We start from the raw sequence: 19859 nt of genomic DNA, 5'->3' as shown, positions 1-19859 counted from the left end.
TAGCTTAAAGGTTGTGGAAGTACTAAGAGTTTGAATTGCTGTGTTCTTTTGGCCTCTATGTGCACCATGTTTTGTAATGCAGCTGTTACACCTTTAGAAGAATTGCCTTGGTGTTACTTGCACGTCAGAAGATCTGGGTGTAAAGAGAATGATAGTTTTCTAAGAACCCCAGGCTTTGCTGCATTTCCATAGCAGTAACTTGTGTACTATGGCAGCGCCAGGAGTGAAAGGCCAAGTCCTCAGCTGATAAAACTCTGCACAACCAAAACAGCTTTGATGGTGTCCTGCACTGTTGGGTTCCAGCACTCAAGGACATGACTGTCAAAATGGACCAGCTTCACTGCAGGAAAGGATATTAGAGCAGGCACGCCACCAGGCACTCTGATTCCTTCCTCTTCCAGTGTCTCCCAGGTTTACTTCCACAGTGTTTGTGCCAGAAGAGACTGTTGCAAGGTGTGATGAATTAAGCCCCTCTGTCCTCTTAGTCCCATGTGCAAATTACACAATTTAATAGGAAAGTAGACTCAATATAGCTTGTTTGTAGTATGGTGTTTTGGGACTAGATCCCATCAGCTTTGTGGCTTTCAACCTAGAGTTTCAGACACATATCATCAGAAAACATTTGCTTTCCCCCTTTTTTATGAAACTGTTTCTTCATGTCCCAATTTAATGGAGTTCCCACATAAATAATGAACTTTACTGTTGCTGGAGACCTTCTTTCTGCAGTTTTCCAAGGGCTAGAATTCTGCTTGACCCACTAAACATGACAAATATAGAGAAATACTCATCTCTGATCTGTTTGCTTTGGATAATAGAAGATATTTTTGTTACCTCTTTATTCAAGCCCTTTGTCCTTGTTGGTGTTGGGGTGGTTTTTTTTTGGTTTTTTTTTGTTTTTGGTTTTTTGTTTTTTTTTTTGGGGGGGGGTGTGTGTGTGGTTTTTTTGGTGGTTTTTTTTTTTTTTTTTTTTTTTTTGTAGCAACAAAGAATTGTCTCTTTTTCCTGTCATGAGCTGTCCAAGACTTTTTTGTTGTTGGTTCTCTTTCTATAATTTCCAGAGCAATAAGGTAGTGCAGTCCTGTTATGAAGCCAAGTAATGCAGAGTCCCCAGGCAGGTGCAAGAGAGTGCCCTTTATTGCAACAACCAGGCCTTTTTAAGCAGTTAGCCCATTAGCAGGTACATTCCAGTTATGCACAACAAATGTAATTCAACCAACCGATAATCCACAATGTGAGCATGTAATGGTTTTATAACTTGTTTTTCTACCTCCGATTCAGCTGTCACTTTCCCTGGGTCCTCTTCTACTTAGCCAAAGTAGCAGGCCTGAGCAATGATTTTTCAAGGGTAACAAGGCCCTTATTTTATAAGGTTTTACCCATATGCAACACAATCCCTACTATCGTTTTAGCTCATTCAACTATATCGTGTACCCATTTATTTCTGTGTTCTTATGGCACATTTCTTAGGCTATTTTTCAATCCTCACTCTACTCCAAAATATGTTTCACCTGCCTCACAACAGTGGTATGAGCTGATGAGATGCCTTTAGTTTCCCTGTTGGGATGGAGGAAACACCTAACACAAACGGTAAAAAGGCTGCCTTTTTCTTATCTACTTCTAGTGCTTTTTCATTCACATAATTGAAACCTTTTGGCTTTTGTACCAGTGCCCAACTTAAAAATATTAAATGTGCCACCTGCTTTCAGGCTGATATCACCTTCATCTTCTGTAGCAGAGCTGTCTCTGGGCCCTGTGTCTGTGCTGGCAGGTACAGACTCTTAGCAAGTGGCCACATTCCCATTCCCAGTCTGGCCTTGGCCTGGCCTGTGCTCGTGTTTGCGGCTGCAGTCTGAACGCCTGCCTGGCGGGCTGTCCTCATTCCCCTCTGTCCTGTGTATTCCTTAAGGACTCTTGTCACATCCTTGTTGGCACAGTCATGTCTACTCTTCATGGCTTTTACTCAGGCTGCAGGACAAGTGTCTGTCAAATTGAAATAGCATATAAAGGGTTATTGTGAGGTCCTTTTGTTGTTTCTCTTTAAGTTCTTTTCCTAGATCCAAGTCACCTGCTCATCCCAACCCTCACTGGGCCTTGCTGCTCAGCTTTAGCTGAGAATGGCTCTTCTGCTTCCTTGTGCTTTTTGTTTATTTAGAGCTTTGTTTATTAGAGCTTGTTGTTGTTGTTTCATTTCTGTGCAGTATGCAATACTCAGATGGCTGCAATCCCACTGCCTAATTAACAGCAAAATACCAAGAACATTGCAGTGCTTCTGAATCAACCATTTCTCTGCCTTGTTCTGTCGTGTGACTGGTTTCTCTTTGCAGACACTCATTGCTTGCAGGTAGAGGGTGAACATCACTCAGTTCTCTGAATTAAGGACCTAAAGAGCTTATGGATAGTGGGAGACATTAGAGATATCCTTAAGATGTAAACACCCTCAAGATGTAAACTCAAAGTAATTTTCTCATGTTCTCAAAGCTGCAGCTTCTGTGAAGTTTCAGAATCTCTGTTCTCCCAGGCAGAAGACAACAAATACATTTTTTACCCTGAGCATCACGTGCTGTATTCAGTGATGGTGTGCAGGGCTTAAAACTTCTTGTGAGAGATCTGTTGTGCTGTCCTATATATAACCGTTTGGCTATGTTTAAAAAACCACCTTCTCTGTACCCTTTAGTAGACTTCTAGAGTTTGGGAAGCATCTTTCTTAAAGACAGAACTTGGAGAAGGAGCAACTTCTGCAACTATGGAGAAGGAAAAGAAAGGTACACAGCCTTTGTAATACCCATGTAATATGAATTCATCCTGCCTCAGGAGGGTAAAAAATTGAAACTGAGAGGAGAACAAAGATGCTTGGTCTGGGCTTTTAAGTTGATACTTGCCCTTTTTCCATGTTTGCAGGATCACCATCTACATAATTGAGCTGGCAAATGCATAAAGCTGTAGTCAAGCCCTTTGTTTTGTATTGCACAACGTGATACTGTATTTCATTTCTCCTGTAAGATGCTTTATACTATTCCAGCGTGTCTTAGCCAGCCTTTTCTGGCTCTAAGCAAATACTTTTAATAACTGAGACTGACCAAAAGGATGTTGTTTTCTTCTGTAGTTTAGGCATGAGGTATGATAGATCACTTTGTTACTGTCAAAGAATGGATTTTTTCACTCCCTTGGCAATGTGTTTAATTCTGGATCTCGTTATTCTGCTCCGCCGCCATTCGCCCGGACAAAAAGAGGAGAGGGAAGAGGAATTTTGCCTTTGAATGTTTTGCTGATGTCACTCATTTTTATTGAGAAGCAAAAAATGTTTTGTCCTATTTGGAAATCAGCTCTGCAAATCGACTGACACATTGCTGGAAGAATAAATGGTAAAATACAGGGTTGCTTGTCTATATCTGACAATGTGGATTTCTTGTGAAAAATTGAAATACTGGATAGCACCCAAATGTAAAATTTTGTGCTGGCTAAAAACTGAAGTGTTCTTAAAATCAGCTTCATCTGATTTTGGCTGTAGACTGAAAGGGATGGAAGTTCAGTCTCCTTGTGACAATCACTTGGTGAGATTGCAACTGCTTACCTTTCTAGTGAAACCATCCTGTTCGATTAGGGCTTGATTATCTTTTCAAATCAGTTTTATGTGAGGAAAATACCACTGATTTCATCCAGTGGTTCACCCAGGGGAGTGTCCTGATTCTCCTCTTTTTCCTGCTCCCGCAGGCAGGTTTCATGCGAGCAGCTTTTAGAAGGGCCCATGCTGAGAGTCCCTGCAGTGTGCAATTCACAGGCTTGGAGGATTTTGTCAGTAGGTCCTCTTTCCCTAAATACCTGTTGCACAGTGTCATTCTGGGAGCAAAATGTCAATGGCTGATCCCTCTGCTGCCCTTCCTGCCCTGCTCCACACGGCCGTGCCATGCCAGGGGCCCGTGCCTGTGTCAGGCAGCACCAGACCCTCGCTGCAGAGCTGTCACTGCATCACTGCTGTCCTGCCTCCTCATTCAAATTGTTCATTTGCATTCTGGATGACATGTCCTGAGCAATGTTTTTGGGAACATGGGGCTTGGAGTGGTCATGGCTTTTCACTCGAGGTTTGTTTTCTGGTGTGTGTCTCCTTTGTGGCTAAAGATGCGATGGCAGCTGTGGGGATGGGGCAGAGCTGCACTAAACTGTCTGGGGGTGATGACAGGGATGTATTCCAGGACACACAGGGATCTCTGGGATTCTGCTAACGTGGGGCTTTGTTAGACCCTCAGCTAGGGCTCTTGCTCCTTGTCAGCTTCTGTGCTGTCACAGCTACGTAATACGTGCCTGTGTTGGCTGGATGTGCTCCTGTTCCTGGGAGTACTGCAGCACCTAGGGTATCAGAACTCCCACCTGGAGATGCAGGCTCTCAGACCAGCAGGGTGGGTGCTCACATGAGCAGGGCAGTACCCAGTACCTTTGGATAGGCTGCTGATTACCAAAATCTCACTGTCAAGAGGGCTGAATAAGATTTTAAACCATGTTAGATCCAATTCATTTTATTTGGGAGCAATGAAATGCTGCCTTTTGGTAGCAATAGCCATTTTCATGTAACTGTTTGGGAGCGATGGACTTGTTCTCATGGTAGGTGTCACCAGTCCCAGGGGCACTTGGACTACATTCCTGAAGTTGCTGAAAAAGTCTCAGATCCAAACGTATCCCACAAAGGAAGTGCTTGAAGACTAGGATGTGAATTCTCCAGTTCTGCCCTATTACAATCAAATTTTGTAATAAATCCAGAGCAGGAGTTGCTATATATTTTTTCAGATTCTGCCCAGACTGTGTGCTTAGACTACAGTGTGTCACTTTTCTAAATGGGAAGTCTACAGTTCCACAATTTTTGGCTGGGTAAGCCACCTCTGGCTCTGTGCAACAGGATGGTGGGCTCTCTTTGGTGTGTTGAAATGCACATATGGTACATAGACAGTTGGTGAATTTTAAAGGAATGACCTTCAGGACTGACATTCTTCTATATTTTCATGTTTTTGTCATGCTGTGGTGGGTTTGTTCATTCCACTTTCATCTCCTCTGAGTGAAAAACTGCAGTCTTCCAGACAGCGTCTCTCTCTCTCTCTCTTTTTCTCTCACTCACTCAGACCATCTGTTCCCAGATTACAGATTTCTCTGCATGAGTACCAGGTAACAGACGTGACTTTGCCCAATAACTACAGCAAAAAAGGCTTTCACACACTCTCCACAATCTGTGAACATATGATCAGTCTAGGATAACATGTCGTGCCAAACACACACCAGAGACATTTATGTGCAGTAAAAGAATGAACCCTGAAATCAGGTACTTGGCAACCCCAAACCTGACGTTTCCTCTGCGTGTTTTGAAAAGAGGCCTCTGTGCCCACAAGAAAGTCTGTGTTCCTGCCCTGGTGCCTTTTACTCAGGGGTGGAAGATTCTCTTAGGTTTTGCTTAAAGGTAAGCTGGTAATATCTCACTGCCCCATGTCAGTCCTTGAGGCTGGTGTGGGAATGAGGTCTCCGTTCCCTACTTGGCAGCTCTATAATGAGCATTTGCCAAGTAATGGGAGACATAGAAATGGACATTTTATGTATCTTTTATCATCTTGTCCTGGTTTGGGACAAATTTGGGAGAAAACCCCTGTATAGGATCCCTCTAAGGAAGCAAACCTAAGTGGCCCCTCCCTCTAACCGGTCTGGTAAAAAAACCTCTTTGGAGAAAAGTGGAAAAAACTATTTTACTAAACAAATGAAGTGCATACAAGTATAAAGAATGAATAATATGAAACAATAAAACCTCTCCTTCTGAAGTGAGATGGCAAATTGAGAGAGTCCTTGCCGTGGGTGTAGCTCGGCTCTCTCTCAGTCTCTCCTCAGTCCCAGTCCCTCCGGCGCTGCTGGAAAATGCCAAGGTCCAGGCCCCAGTGGGCCGCAGGTGCAGCCCCCAGTGCTCCCCTGGGTTTTCAGTCCAGAGCAGGTTTAAACAGTTCCAAGAAAAAGGAAAAAAAACAGTCCAGGGAACTTCTCTGCCCTAGCTAGCTGAAACTAACTAAAAGCAAAACAAGATCTCTGTCCTGCAGTCTCTCCAAGCCTCCGCAGAACACCCCGTCCGCAGAAGAATGTGGAGGAGTCAGGCAGTTTTCTCAAAACAAACTGCGCTTCTCCTTGCTCTTAGAACCAGTCTTAAAGCACAGGACTCAATATACAGCACAAACAGAACAGACAATTGGGGATACAAACATCATTAAGTTACCCTAGGACACATCTTCACCGGATTCTTGTTCATTTTGGGAGTAGGATATAGAGACACTCATATCCTATACATAAGTGTGTGTATGTAATAAATTTTCAATTGTATAGCTGAGCTCTCTTTATCCCCTCTCCCATTATCACACCAGCCCTCAAAGGACCCTAATGAGACAGAATATTAAAGCAGGGGGTTTTTATCTTGAGGAAGCTGCTGCTCACTTACTCAATGGCCATTGAACACTTGCCTGAACCATGTACTGCTCTTTTTTAAAATTTATTTTCTGTGATGGTTGAAAGGCTGGGGACCTGACTTGAAGCTGAGGAACCATGTGTGGGTACCAAAGATAGATAAAGTACAAAGCAATGGTTTGTTGAGCTATCATAATGATCTGTAGACCAAGGTTAGTCTTTATCTCTGCTGCAGGGTATGTACTGCAACAGATTCCAACAAACTGGTAATATATTTATTTTTTGATAAGTAGACGTGTATGTTAAATGTCTCATGTTAGTCTTGTCTACTCCAGTGACTTGAAATAAGAAAAAGATCTTAGGCAAATTAGTACCCAAGAGAAACTGCTACAGAAGCTGGAAGTAGTAAATATTCCATTTAAATGTCTTTTACAATATTATTTACTATCCCTTGTTTTTCTGATGAGAAAAGTAGTTGGTCATGTGCTACACAGCACTACAAGAAAAAATACTTTCAATAACTCGAGACCTGAGTGCAAAGATTTTTCCCATAAGTGAGAGAACTCCAATAGATTGTATTATGTGCACTATCAACCACAGAAACAAAACTATAAAATAATGTTCAGAGACTTGGGATGCACATTATGTATTCATTTATTATTAACCTGCCTCATATGGCCCCGCTCAAGTCCTGTTTCCTAAGAGCCAAGATCCACTGTCATGGTTACAACGTGAAAAACAAGAGTGGTAGAGCAGTCTTTTCACAAGTCTCAGTTGGAAAATGCTTCCTCCTAAATGTGGTGCAAACACAGGGCACAGAGATGCTGTGAGTGTCTGAGGGGTGTAATCCAGGACAAAAGACAGTGAGTGTGTACAGTTTGCAAGCTCTAGGTGCATGAGCTATTGCTGTGTGCTTACCTGGGACCCCGTGCTTGCTGCTGTGTTTAACTGGGGGGCACGCTGCTGTTGGGATGAGCATGCCTGTCTTCTGAGTGTCTACAAATGAATATACTCATTTAACAGACATCATCATTTACTGTGCTGCTTTATCTCAAATACCCAAATCTAATTAGGCATTGTTGGTGTACAGGCTTTGTTTTACATTCCATAGTACAGGTGACTTCTACTGAATATGGTGCTTAAGTTACCAGCAAGCTCCCAGTTAAAATACAACCTTGGTCTGATGCTTGAGAGACACTTGCCACACTGAAAGAATTTCTCTTCTGTTTTTGCCCTGTTTGCTGAGCTAGTTTTTGTGCTAACAGCTCCTGTTGGGTCCTAACGGGGATTTCATACCTGTAGAAGAGCAGTAGCAGATGCAGTAGGGTTATTAAATGGAGGTTGACCTCACATTTCCTCATGCTGTTATAATATTTTAGCCACTCGGTGCTGCTTGGGCTTCTGAGAAATTGGAGAAGGGTCTTGTCAGAGCTGGCAGAGGCCCTGGGCTGTGTCTGTGGGGCTGTGTGGTGGTGTGTGTGCGTTGGGTGTGCAGGGCTGAGCTTGGGGCACGGTAGTGCCCTGTCTCTCCTGGGGCACACCAAAGGAAGGGCTTTCTCCACTTCCCTCTCTTCAAAGCAGACATCATTTTCCCAGGGAGTTTGGAATTGTTTCTAGAGCCTAGGGGTAGAAGTGCAGTGTGTTTCTGGTAAACAATACAGGAAAACTTGTATATTCCAGGTTTCAGCCAAGGCAATTCTCTTGTGCAATCAGAGCAGCAAATACAAAGACACACTCAAATATTTGAGAGTGAAATGTAGTTATAGACTAATACAAAAGAGAAGATTTTCACTGTAAACAAATAATTCATTGCTATTCTTTCCTGGAAGATTAGCTCTCAGTTTGGAAGAAATCCCCACTTATCCAAGGCACGCTCCTGTCTATGCTTTGGAGAAAACAGGAAAAGCACTTACTTAAGCTATGGAATGGTAATATCTTTGTCAGAAGAATTGCTGTGTTCTGAAAATCAAACTGATCTGGGTGTGATTACCTCTGTGAAGAGATTTATGTTTTCAGCATTAGGCAGAAGGTGTTAAATAAGTGTTGACTCAGGGTTCTGCCTTTTCTCTCTAATTTCCCACATCTTAATTCTTTACTTTGGGCAACTGCTTCTGAAACTTGGAACTAAATCTTTGTTTTAATGTTCTTTTTTTTTGCTTCTTTCACTGCTTCATCCACATCTTTCTGCTTTTATGCTACAATAGTGTGTTGGAGGATTAGTTACACTGATTAAAAAAATAAAAAAAAAAAGAGTAAGAGTGAATTAATCAACAAGCCAGACACCTTCATTAAGCAAAGTAGGGAGAATAGTATATATAATTAGCAAGACTTCTGCTTACTGTACGCTCTAATGTAATATATTAGCCATCTCATTATTTTAAAATATTAATTGCCTTGAAATTGGTAGCTACTGTTGTTAATAGCCAATTAGGGCTACTCTTAAAAGGGAGCTATTTACTGATAATAATTAAATCTTAGAAAATTGGGGTACTTAGCCACGTTTGCTTTCATATTTTTTGTTTATTCCTTTTCAAAATCTATAATTTATGTTTCTCCCTTAAAAAAGAAGGGCAAAGAGAGACAAACCCGTGTTCTATAAAAGGTATTTACGTTGGTAAAAAATAGAGCAAAAGACCTTTTATTTTTCTCCTTTTTGTTAATATGAGTGTCCAAATACTCAGTAAAACACGTGGTGCAGTGGAAGCCCATCTGTTTACTGCTCTCTGCAGTGCTCTTTGCATTGTACCTGTGCTCACAGCAGCATGATTGATACTAGCACAGCCTCTGCCTTATTCCTGGAAGTATTTTTCTCATTTAATGTTAATGTTCTCAGAACAGAGATCACACTCCTGTTCACCAAGCTCCAGTTCAGCAAAATCTGCTCTCCTGGTTCACTCAAAACTTTTACATCTATTTCCTTCTGTGTTGTTTTAAATTATGTTATTCATAATAAAATAATAATAAATATGTTATATATTATGTTACTACGTACAGCTTATTGCATGGTGGGTGGGGGGAAGGGCTAAAAAAAAGCTATTTTTTTTTTTCTTTTTGGCATTTATTTCTGTGTAAAGAAAGGGATATACAGAAATGCCCAACTGTGACTGAAAGCTCAGGCAGCTATGAAGCCTGTAGATAGTTTTCTGCTGTCATAGCTGGACATTTACAGAACCTACAGAGAGAACAGTGGTAACTATCCTTTGAATAACAGAAACATGGGTTGTTCTGTCTTTTTTCCTTTGCTGGTGTGCTTGTCCTGAGCAGCAGGATGTGACATCTCTCTGAAACAAGGACATGATGGATACAGGAAACTCAGTACTTCCCCAGTCCTCCATGTCAGTTGGATCCTAATTTAGTATCTCCTATCTATAATTAGTTTGGCTGAGATTTCTAAGGAAACTTTAAAAATTAGGGGCTGCTAATGTGTTTCTAACCCACTTTAGGTCTTTTTCAGCCCCCTCACTCTCATTTCCAGGGGCAGTCACTGTCACACTGTCAGCAGTGGCTCTCCAGGTCCCCAGTGAGCAAATGAGACTCAGAAAAAACCCATCAGCAGCTGGTACTTCAATGCCCAGTATTGCCTTGGTTGAAATAAACCCAACCTGTTAGACAAGCAGAGATGCGTCCACTAACATTTAGTCTGGTTGTGATCTATTGACTGTTACCTGATTATGACTAAAATGAAAAGGAAGACTCTTCATACCAGGGCAGACTTTGAGGGAACATGAACCGTGCTTTACATATCTGTCAGAGGTCTTTGGAGAGGTCAATAAGAAAATGAGTAAGGGTAAGCTGCTTGTTATACTTGTTCTGAACAGCTTTTCATGAAGTCCTGTGCTGAAGACTTTTAAGGGAAACCAAGTGAATACATAATGGATCTCAATAATGGAGTTCTGCATAACCTGTGATGGGGTCTGTCCTGGTAAACACCATAAACTGCTGGGACAAGAGGGTGAACAGAGGAGAGGTGACAGTTTGAGGACGATAGGAAATCAGCTATTCAGGGTAGAGAATATGAAGGCCACTTACCAGGAGACCATGTGGTCAAATGAAATTTAATATGCACAAATCTAAACTGATACATATGGGAAAAAGCAATCCTATATTCATGTGCAAAATTATAGACTCCGATCTGACCCTATGACTCAGGATCACAATCCTGGAATTATAATTGTTTGTTCCATGAAAACATTGTCTCAATGCTGTGAGGCAGCCAAAATGTCAACTAAGTGTTAAGTGAGGAAAAAACTGGAGAGCAGCTCTATGAATCAGTGTTCATCCATGTGCTGAAGAGTGTGCACAATTCCAGTCCTTTCACCTCAAATGGAATGTAGTACAATTGAGACATACTCACGGAAGTCCAAGCAGGGTGGAATTACTTCCACAGTAAGAATGGTCTGTGGGTGCTTGGGCTGTTACTTTTAAAAGTGTGCCTGACCTACAAACTGATGAGCACAATGGGCAAACCTTGTCTTCGCTGTCTCTCCCAAAGAGAACAAAAGAACCATCGAATGAAGGTTGTAGGAGCTAAGTTCAAAGGAAACCAAATAAAGTTTGGTTTCTTCATGCAGCAGGCAGTAGATGTGTAACTTTTTCCAAAGAATATGGGAGCTGCTTTAACTTTACATGGATTAAAGGGGAGGCTGCACAACCCTCTGGATGAGAAATTAAGTAAGAACTATTACATTGCAGAAACTAAAACCACTCAGAAAAATCCCTGCAGCTAAAAATAGTTGTTCTGTGGCACAACCTGTGGGAACTGCCATACGTACATGCCCTCCTCCTGCTTTTCCCAGCTCAACTCCTTGGAAACCCTGCTGGAGACAAACCCTGGGCTCAGTCATCATTTGATGTGATCCACTGTGGCTCTCAACGTTCTACCAACACCGGTCTTGTGCCTTGGTGTCAGGAGAGGTTTGGGCCATGTATGGGCTGGGGTAGTGAGACACTTTTCTTTCTTTCCCATTATTGCATGCTGTGATAGTTGTCAGTTGTTTAGCCAGCAGATGATCGCCTGGCACTTAACTGACCAAACCTGCCTTGACAGAAAAAGCACAATTTTAAATTGTGCTCTAATATTGAGACACCTCTGCTGTATTGGGCAAAGCTGCAGCAAGTAGCTGTAACAGTTGACAGACCTGTGAGACCCAGAGCCTTATTAGATACCCCAGAACCAATAAAAAAGTCTCTCATATTGCCCATGATGAAAAGCTATCAGAAACTGATAGTACTTCCTTCGTTGTGAATTTATTTCACGTATTTCATAGATGAACCAAAGCAGGATAAAAATTTGGCTTTTGCAGAAATGATGTTACAAAATAAGTTGCACAAAGCCAGATGAAGATGAGCTCTGATTGCTCATTCCTAATTTATAGCAATATACTGCTATAGCAGAATGAAAATGTACCTTAGTAAACTGGTACTTTTAAAGCACAAATCCAAAGGAAGGACAGTGTGGTAAGTGTACCAATGGTGCAGGAACTGTGCAGGCAGTGATGGGAGCAGTGCTGCTGGTGGGGCTCAGAGAAACCAGCCAAGATGTGGCTGTGCATTAGCAACAAATTAAAACTTGTTTTAGAATCCAGAATTAACTTGGTGTGAAATAACATGAAAAATACAGCTATTATGTTCCATTTCATCATTAAATCAGTTTTGAACATTTGGGTTTGACCAGGTAATAACAGAATTCATGTTTGTTAAATTCTTCATATTTAGTGGTTTAAAATCTCAACTTCAGCAATTTTAATTATCTGGTAAATGTAAAGCCTTATGCTAAGAGATGCTGGTTTTAATGTGGTGTGTTGAGAAATGTTTGGGGAAAAAATGGACACTTGAATCCTAAAACCCCACAATCAAGTAGAATGAAATCAAGTGAATTTCTAAGTATGATTGCTTACATCTTGAAGACAGAAATGAAAATGTCCAAAACTTACCCCGTTGAAGAAAAAGAAAACAAAAAAAACCAACCAAAACCCCAAACAACAACAAATAATTAAATCATACAAAATGAAGAAAAGCAGTTTAACTTATGGCGCTCCAGTTGCAAAATGTCTGTCTTGAGGGAAGACATATCTGCCATGATACAAAATACATTATTAGAGGGTGTGTTCTTTAAGAGAAAGATAGAGGGAACTTCTATTAGGTTCTGATTGCCATTGTGTTAGGAAAATTACAGATTACTGAGATATTTCATTAAAAAGAATTCTGCCACTTGAAATGTTGATTTCTTGTCTAGCTTAAGGTTGTTCAGCTTTTGAGACAAAATAGGTGACTATAATCATTTGCTCTGACCCTATCAATAAAATGGGCCATAGCAATTCACAAAATTATTCAAGCCAAAAGCTGAAGTGTGGCTTTTGGAGAAGTGCCCAGTCCTGAAAAGTAAAGAATGTCTCAAAATACTAATAAAATGATGTCTGGACAATATTTGACACTTAGATTTGAGGTGTGAAGGAGCGGCTGAAAGGTCTTAAAGAGGCCCAATCTATTGTTCTTGTTGTGGTTTTGGTTTTTCTTTTTTAATGGTGGTGTCAGTTGGCTGCAGTTGATGTCAGTAAACTGTTACTGTAGAAGAAAAGCGCAGGGAACATTACAAGCACTTTCCCAAAGTTTTCTTACCCCAGCCCTCCCCTAAGTACTACCTGGAGTTGCCTTGCCCTAGCTTTTACCCTTTCTTTGAAATGTGCTTATTTCCTTTTTTTAAGTGCAGGGACCCACTGGAGAATGAACCTGAGACAATGCATCCCAAACTTGAAATCAGTTGTAGGGAAAGCTGGGTCTCCCACAAAGTTCACTCTTGTGCTTAATTCAGAAGTCAAGAAATGGATTTGACTAACTTAATAAAGGAGTTAAGGAAACTGAAATAGCACAGAGCTCTTATGAAACACTTAAACAAAGATTTACAGACTTCTCCAGAGATAGAACTGTAATCTTATAGGAGTTGGTTTATGAAATGGCTCAAGAGATAAAACTGTAAAAACAAATTACGAACTCTTTCCACCCATACACAAATATCCATATAAAAAGGTGCATCAGTAATTACAGTTCGTTTTTCCTTATTAAGGTATTTGTCTTGTGTGTTTTATGATTTCTTCCCCTATAAAGTTGAATTTGGGTATTAGCCTCCTTGAGGAAAATAAATCCTCTAGCTGTTATGCTACCTCACAGGACCTATTCATGCAAATAAAGAGAAACTGTCTTAAATGTCTTTGCTGTACTTTGCTGCACTTTGTACTTTTGAGGAACAGGTAAAGATTTTTCTAGAGTTTGATCCTGTAATAGTCTATCTCCTGCCTTTCAGGCTTCTAAACTTCAGTATGACATTTAGGCTTGCTTCCTCATGTTCTTTCCCTGCCCTAGTACCCACTGTAACTCACTTTGCAACACCTGCTGGGAAACAGGGGTATTACTATGCAAAGTACTTGGAGAAGGACAGAGATCCAACTAAAAAAACAAAAAAACCCACATTCCCCAAGCTACCTGTATCCAATGAAACTGGACATTTTGTACAGAACTAGGACAGTGGAAACCACAGAACGTTTCAGTTCCCATTCAGCTCCAGCCCACAAACACACAGCTCACTGCAAGTCCTCAAGTGAATACAATTTACTCTCTTTGACTTTTACACATTGGAAAATCTACTCTTAAATACCAAAATGAGTAACTTTTCTAAACATCTTCACTGATAATAAACCGCACATGCCATTTGTATGTTCTCCTAGGAGACAGAAATACCATTTCAGGAATCTACCTGCCTATAATTAGAAAAGATTGCTGGTGTCCAAGGTGGAGATAACAAGTAGAATAATGACATGTTGTGCTGAACTGAGGCTATGTGGCAAGAACTTAAACCATGATGGAGTGACAAAGCTCCTTTTAATGCTTACTGTTAATCAGGGTACGGCACTATCCTGAAACAGCTTACTCCCATTTTGCATTGAAATGAGGAACTCTAATTTAAGGAGCACCAATTCTCTTTAGAATTCTCATTACTAATGTAATGAGTACTAATGTACTAGGCATGGCCCTGTTACCTCACTGTCATTCTTAGCAATAATTACAGATGAGCTGACAGCTGTGTGTAGGGACTGGTGGTATTTGTGAGTTCAGACTTGAGGAATCAAGCACTGCATTTCTGCAGCAGACTTCTGCAAAAATTCAGACTTTGTTGGGAAGGAATAGTCCAACTTGCTGCCAATATTTTCCACCCATGGTCACTGCGTAGCTGAAGCTGAGTGTTTCCGTGGCTTACGTGTATTGTCACTTCATCCCATGTTGCTGCAGTGAGAGGCTGCGAGGCCTTTCCTCTGCACAGGCTGCATCCAAGAGAGGATGTGCTACCTGCTTCCACAGGCATACCTTCTTTTCCTGACTGGTTAAGCCCAGGTCCAGTTCTGCTATTTATTACCTAGAATTGTATTCTAAATGGCTTTTAAGCCTGTTACCAGGCTTAAAATTACAAATGATCATGGCACCTAGTGCATTATTGCAATGTTTTTGTCTGCGAACAAAGCAGGCAGATTTCAAGTTAGCATCAAAGACGTGTGATTTTGAGATAACAAACAGTTTTTTCATGGTCCTGCTGATGCAATGGATCGCATTTAGCCTGTGGAAAGATTAATATAGATATCATGTGGCATCTTTGTGACCACTACTAAAGCACAGTGCTCGGTTGTGTCATCCCTCACCCATTTGTCAACCATACCTAATTGATTAGGCTACTGTAACATTTTTATTCAGCACGTGAAGTTCCCTCCTCAGCAGTCTCTCCCTCCCAAAATGTACATTCATCAGTAATTACAAAATCAATGGGAGAGATGGTCTGGCCGTATACAATTGATAGCTTCCCTCTTCAGATTAGCATAAACTCCCAATTCATTACGTGGGGCGAATAATACAGTTGCTGCCACCATGAAAACGTGCAGGTCACCTGCTGTAAATTTCCTAACAAAACGTGGTGTCACGAGCCTTTTCATCGGCTGAGTGTTTACTGTGTGTTTGGTGGAGTCCATCTTCTTTCTGAGCCTCTCTCTTGGCAAAGAAACAATCATAAACTTAGACAAATAAATGCTTAAATGTTGAAAGACTGAGAAGTTCCATCTGAAAGCTCCAGTGCTTAAAGTGAATCCTGCAGAGTGCTGACACTGCAGCTGTGAATAAGATATTAAAAAAAGATGAAAGGATCAAAAAAATTGGTCCCTATAAACCCAGTGATGCTTCTTGCATGAGAAAGGTGATGGGAATTCAGGCCACAGTGTGCATATTTTTCAGTGTTTTAGCATATTAAAACATTGAAATCTCCCAGATTTATTTATTTTATTTTATTTTTACCCTGTGCTATATTTGGATTAGAGTCTTCCACTCCCTTTTTCTCAAAGAAAATATGCTTTCAGTCACATTTTCCAAAATAGCCTCTGTGGTCTTTTAGTAGCTACCCACTTACAACTTTACAAGTCAGGTCAGTTATGAAATAGATGCGACATTTCCTGTAAGAGACAGAAATGTAATTGACATTAAATAAGTATTCCTTTAATAGAAGGATTTTGTTGTTGTTTTTTAAGATGACAATTGAGGATCAGGTTCTGATATTGTTCTCCATGTTCTACCTTACTCCAGTACCTTCACTAAAATTAATTGGACATGTTGGGGAATAAGGAGGTGGACAACAGCGTCCTGTCACAGCCAGGGTACTGAAATCTTTATGCTGAATAAAACTTATCCCAAGATATACATATATATGAAGCATGTATGTCTTAAATTCTAAGCTGGGAAAGATGATTTAGCCATTTAAGTAAAGGGAATTTATGCTTGTAATTCCCATAAACATTAACAGAGATTTTATTGGAGGGTTAGGGAGAGTAAAACATCATTCCAAATTAATTAACTGCAAGATAGCTATTCACCTCAGCAGGATTTGGTGCTTATTTAGTGACTTTATTGGACTTTATTCTAGGGATTATAAAATCATGCCTTGTAATGTTTAAATTTGGGTTATAAAATAAAAGGTATGAACTGAAGCGTCATTAGAAAATTGTCGCCTGTAATAAATAAATTAGGTACAATACCTCAAGTAAGGCTAATACTGGTATTTACAACAAAATTCTAGCCAGACTATGAAGAATAGTATTGATAATTGTCTTCCTTGTTATTAAATGGTTATGTAATTATCTATGTGTTAGAGGTCAACGGAATACATGGATGATTACAAACACGCCTTTAACCAGATATGTCTTTATCTAGTTTGGTATGAACAGAAATTTATCATCTGTTTTTATTAGCACTTTTGGATTGTCCTTTGAACTAATTTTGCAAAACTCCCAATGTGATTGCCATCCACAGTTTTTATTTAGATCTCACTGAGGAAAATTACTGCAATCTCTTGCTCTTCAGATGTATATTCTGAGTCAGATATTCCTTTCCCGAAAACTTTCCAATATGATTCACTGGTGAAAATCCAATTGCAAAATCAAAGCCTTTGTTTATTGAAATTGTGATGTCTTTCAGCCCACAAAATAAGGGCAGAGTGCATGCAGTGATTGAAGCCATACTTGCAGTGGTACTTCCCTGTCAAATATATATTTCTATTATTTGTTTCAGTATTATTGTTCATGTTCCAAATCATGGGGCTTTTCTGTATTTGTCAGCTCCTCAGTCATCTGGCAGGTTTTCCTGGAAGCAGAATTCCAAGATACTACCAAAATCCTTGCCAGAACCCCTTTGTCTCTCTTCAGATCATTCTTGCCCAGCCTCCTGGGGTGCTCTGCAGACCTCAGGAGCCGTGTGTGGCACCTTTCCTGCCTGACCCAAACTGGATATCCAGCTCTGTCCCTGCAGCAGCACATGGAAAAGCGAAGGACCGATGAACACCATCTGATTATTTCTGCATAAATAAGGTTCTCTTAGCTAAATAGAGGGAGGCCCTTTTCATGTGAAAAAAGACACAGACTATTGGCCTGTGTAACGACGTTTATGAAGTTTTCTAAAAGCATGTTACTGACTTGTTTGTGATGCACTGTTGCTACGTTTTATTATTAAATACGTACTTAGGAGCCTTTATAAAATGCAGATTATTGACCCAGTCCTATAAATATTTACTTAGAGTTTTAAAACTCCAATTATTTGACCTGATTGTATGGCTTTTCATTCTTAAAAAAAAAGAAAAAGCCCCTGTAATACATTTGTATAGGGAATTAAAATGAAAAAAATAGTTTAGAATTACCTCAAAAAGCTGTTAGTAGTACTTTTGGAGTAATTTCAAACTTCACACATTGTGTGCTTCACTTATAGTCTAATAGTTTGCAAAATTTTGTGTCTAAAGTATGAATTAATTTTTTTTTAAAGAGGATAAAAAAATTAAATATGCTTCAGTTCTAGAACTTGTTTTCTAAGTTTCAGCCCAGAGCAAAATTTTTATGGTTGAGTTACGAACCTATGAAAATAGGGGTTTACAATGGAAACACTGACACCACTTTAACTATGACAGCACTGGCAGAGGAGTGTAATATACACTAGAAATAGAAAGCAAGATTAGAGATGACATTTAGGACATGAGGCCTTCTCTAGGCTGTGGGAAAAATAACTGTGTTCTATTTTTTTCCACAGCCTGAAAAAGGCCTCCTGGTCTAAGTGTCATCACTAATCTTATTTCCCATTCCTACGCTGCGTTTAACTATCTCCTTTTTTAATTATTATTGACAGCATTTTGTTGCAGTTTTAAGTACCAACCCACGTCCAAATCACAGCTTCCCTGGCTAGCACGTGTCAAGGTGGAGGGGAGGGTACCAAGGGGTACTTTGCTGATATTTCTGTCTCAGAGAAGGCCAGTGCCACAGCGGTGGGTGCTGTGGGAACCAGCCCTGCTGCCCTGGCTGGGGCAGGGCACTGCCCCGTGCACATGTGCAAGCTGCATTTCCTAAGGGCAGAGTAAAGCCTGACAGTGGCTGGAGCGGTAACCAGAGCAGGCTGGTACTCAGTGCAGTGATTTCCACATCACTTCTGGAGCAGGCCACGTTTCCCACCACTGTTTAGCCTTGATCCAGGCTCCTGAATACTCCAAAGTGAGAATGTCCTGAATGCTAAGAAATAATTTGGTAAGATGTGACTCTGGACTAGGCTGCCTTCACCACAAAGCTGCGGTGCTAATATTGCCAGGAGGATCTCTCTACTAGCGCAGCCCTCACGAAGGCAGGGACTTGGTACTGCCTCCAAAATGTAGCTAAGCTCAAGGGGTAAGTTTTAGATTTCTCCATGTTAAACCCTTTTTCCATGCTTAGGCATTCTCCAGCTCATAGCAGCTTCAGTTTCACATTCACTGCATTAAATGATAAATCCCTGTATACATTTACAGCTTTTTGATGCCTACTGTGCCACAGCATTGCTTTGCAGTGATCTTGCAATCTCCATTCTCAGTGTGGGGTAAAAAAGTGCAATAAGGATAGAAAATGCCACTGCAGAACAAATGCAATGGTAACTACTTCTTGCTCCCACCAGAAAAATGCCAGTAGGAGATCCATATCTTGAGGGTGATCAGACAGAATGCATCTATGTTGCTCAAATGGTCAAGGCAGAAACTTATTCTACATTTGAACTGCATTTTCAGTACTCATCAGATCAATCCTTTTTATTGCTGTACTCAAAACAGACAAAGATACTGGCACCTACTCCCCATTTGCTAAGAAATGTATCCCGCAAAATCAATAATAGAGGCAAATTTATTGCTGAAGCAATTGCCTGGTGAAGGTGCTTCATTCCAGCACTGTGAAAGCTGGTGTTAATGTGGGAATAAACACGACCTGTTCTGTGTGTGCATGTAAGTAGGTGTATAATTTTGTTTGTAAGCACAGTGTTTTCCTGGCAGGTACTATGCAGCCAGCAATTGCCAGCTGCTAAATATTCAAAGAAACATGATGTGAATTGTTCTCCACATTGGGAAAGTGGCCAGGAAAATGCATTTAATATAATCAGTGTACTCAATTTTGACAGCAGAGATGTAGAAAAATTTGCTTACCTGTGAACATATTTTGGATTTTAATTTTCAGAAAAAGCAGTTAATAATAATGATTCTCTCTTGCACAAATGATATATCATAAAGCCAGAAGAATTGAAATATGAATTATTTGGTAAAGTTGAGCTTTCATCTTCATTTTTCTACAAGATTTTGACATTGTTATTGGCACAATACTTCATTCTACTTCATGTTGTTTATAGATCCAGGAAAATGTCAGATACTTTCTTTAATCCTTACAAAATATAAACACTCTTTTAAAAATGTTCTTTTCTGTGGTTAGATCTCTGACTGAACAGTACTTTTTGCACAAGCCAAATGCATGATGTAGTCATTTGTCAAAAAGTAGCATGGAGATTTGAAATGCCATTAATTACTGAAGCTGCTGTAAAAGGCTGGTAACCATGGCACTTGTGCACAGGCAACCACTGGGACA

General features: G+C 40.4%; 1 long non-coding RNA gene across 1 annotated transcript in view; it reads left to right on the top strand.

Annotated features, from left to right (window-relative positions):
* Positions 1 to 3238, top strand: part of LOC120757097 (uncharacterized) — a 123748-nt gene extending 120510 nt beyond the window's left edge. Inside the window, exons 7-8 of the long non-coding RNA XR_005702349.2 lie at positions 2675 to 2762; positions 2899 to 3238. This is a non-coding gene — a long non-coding RNA (uncharacterized LOC120757097). The remainder of the gene's footprint in view (positions 1 to 2674; positions 2763 to 2898) is intronic.
* Positions 3239 to 19859: the final 16621 nt, after the last annotated feature.

This window comes from Hirundo rustica, chromosome 10, assembly GCF_015227805.2.
Source record: "Hirundo rustica isolate bHirRus1 chromosome 10, bHirRus1.pri.v3, whole genome shotgun sequence".
In the NCBI taxonomy this organism is placed as follows: Eukaryota; Metazoa; Chordata; class Aves; order Passeriformes; family Hirundinidae; genus Hirundo; species Hirundo rustica.
Note: the sequence above shows the minus strand (reverse complement) of the source record. Positions and strands in the feature narration are given on the sequence as shown.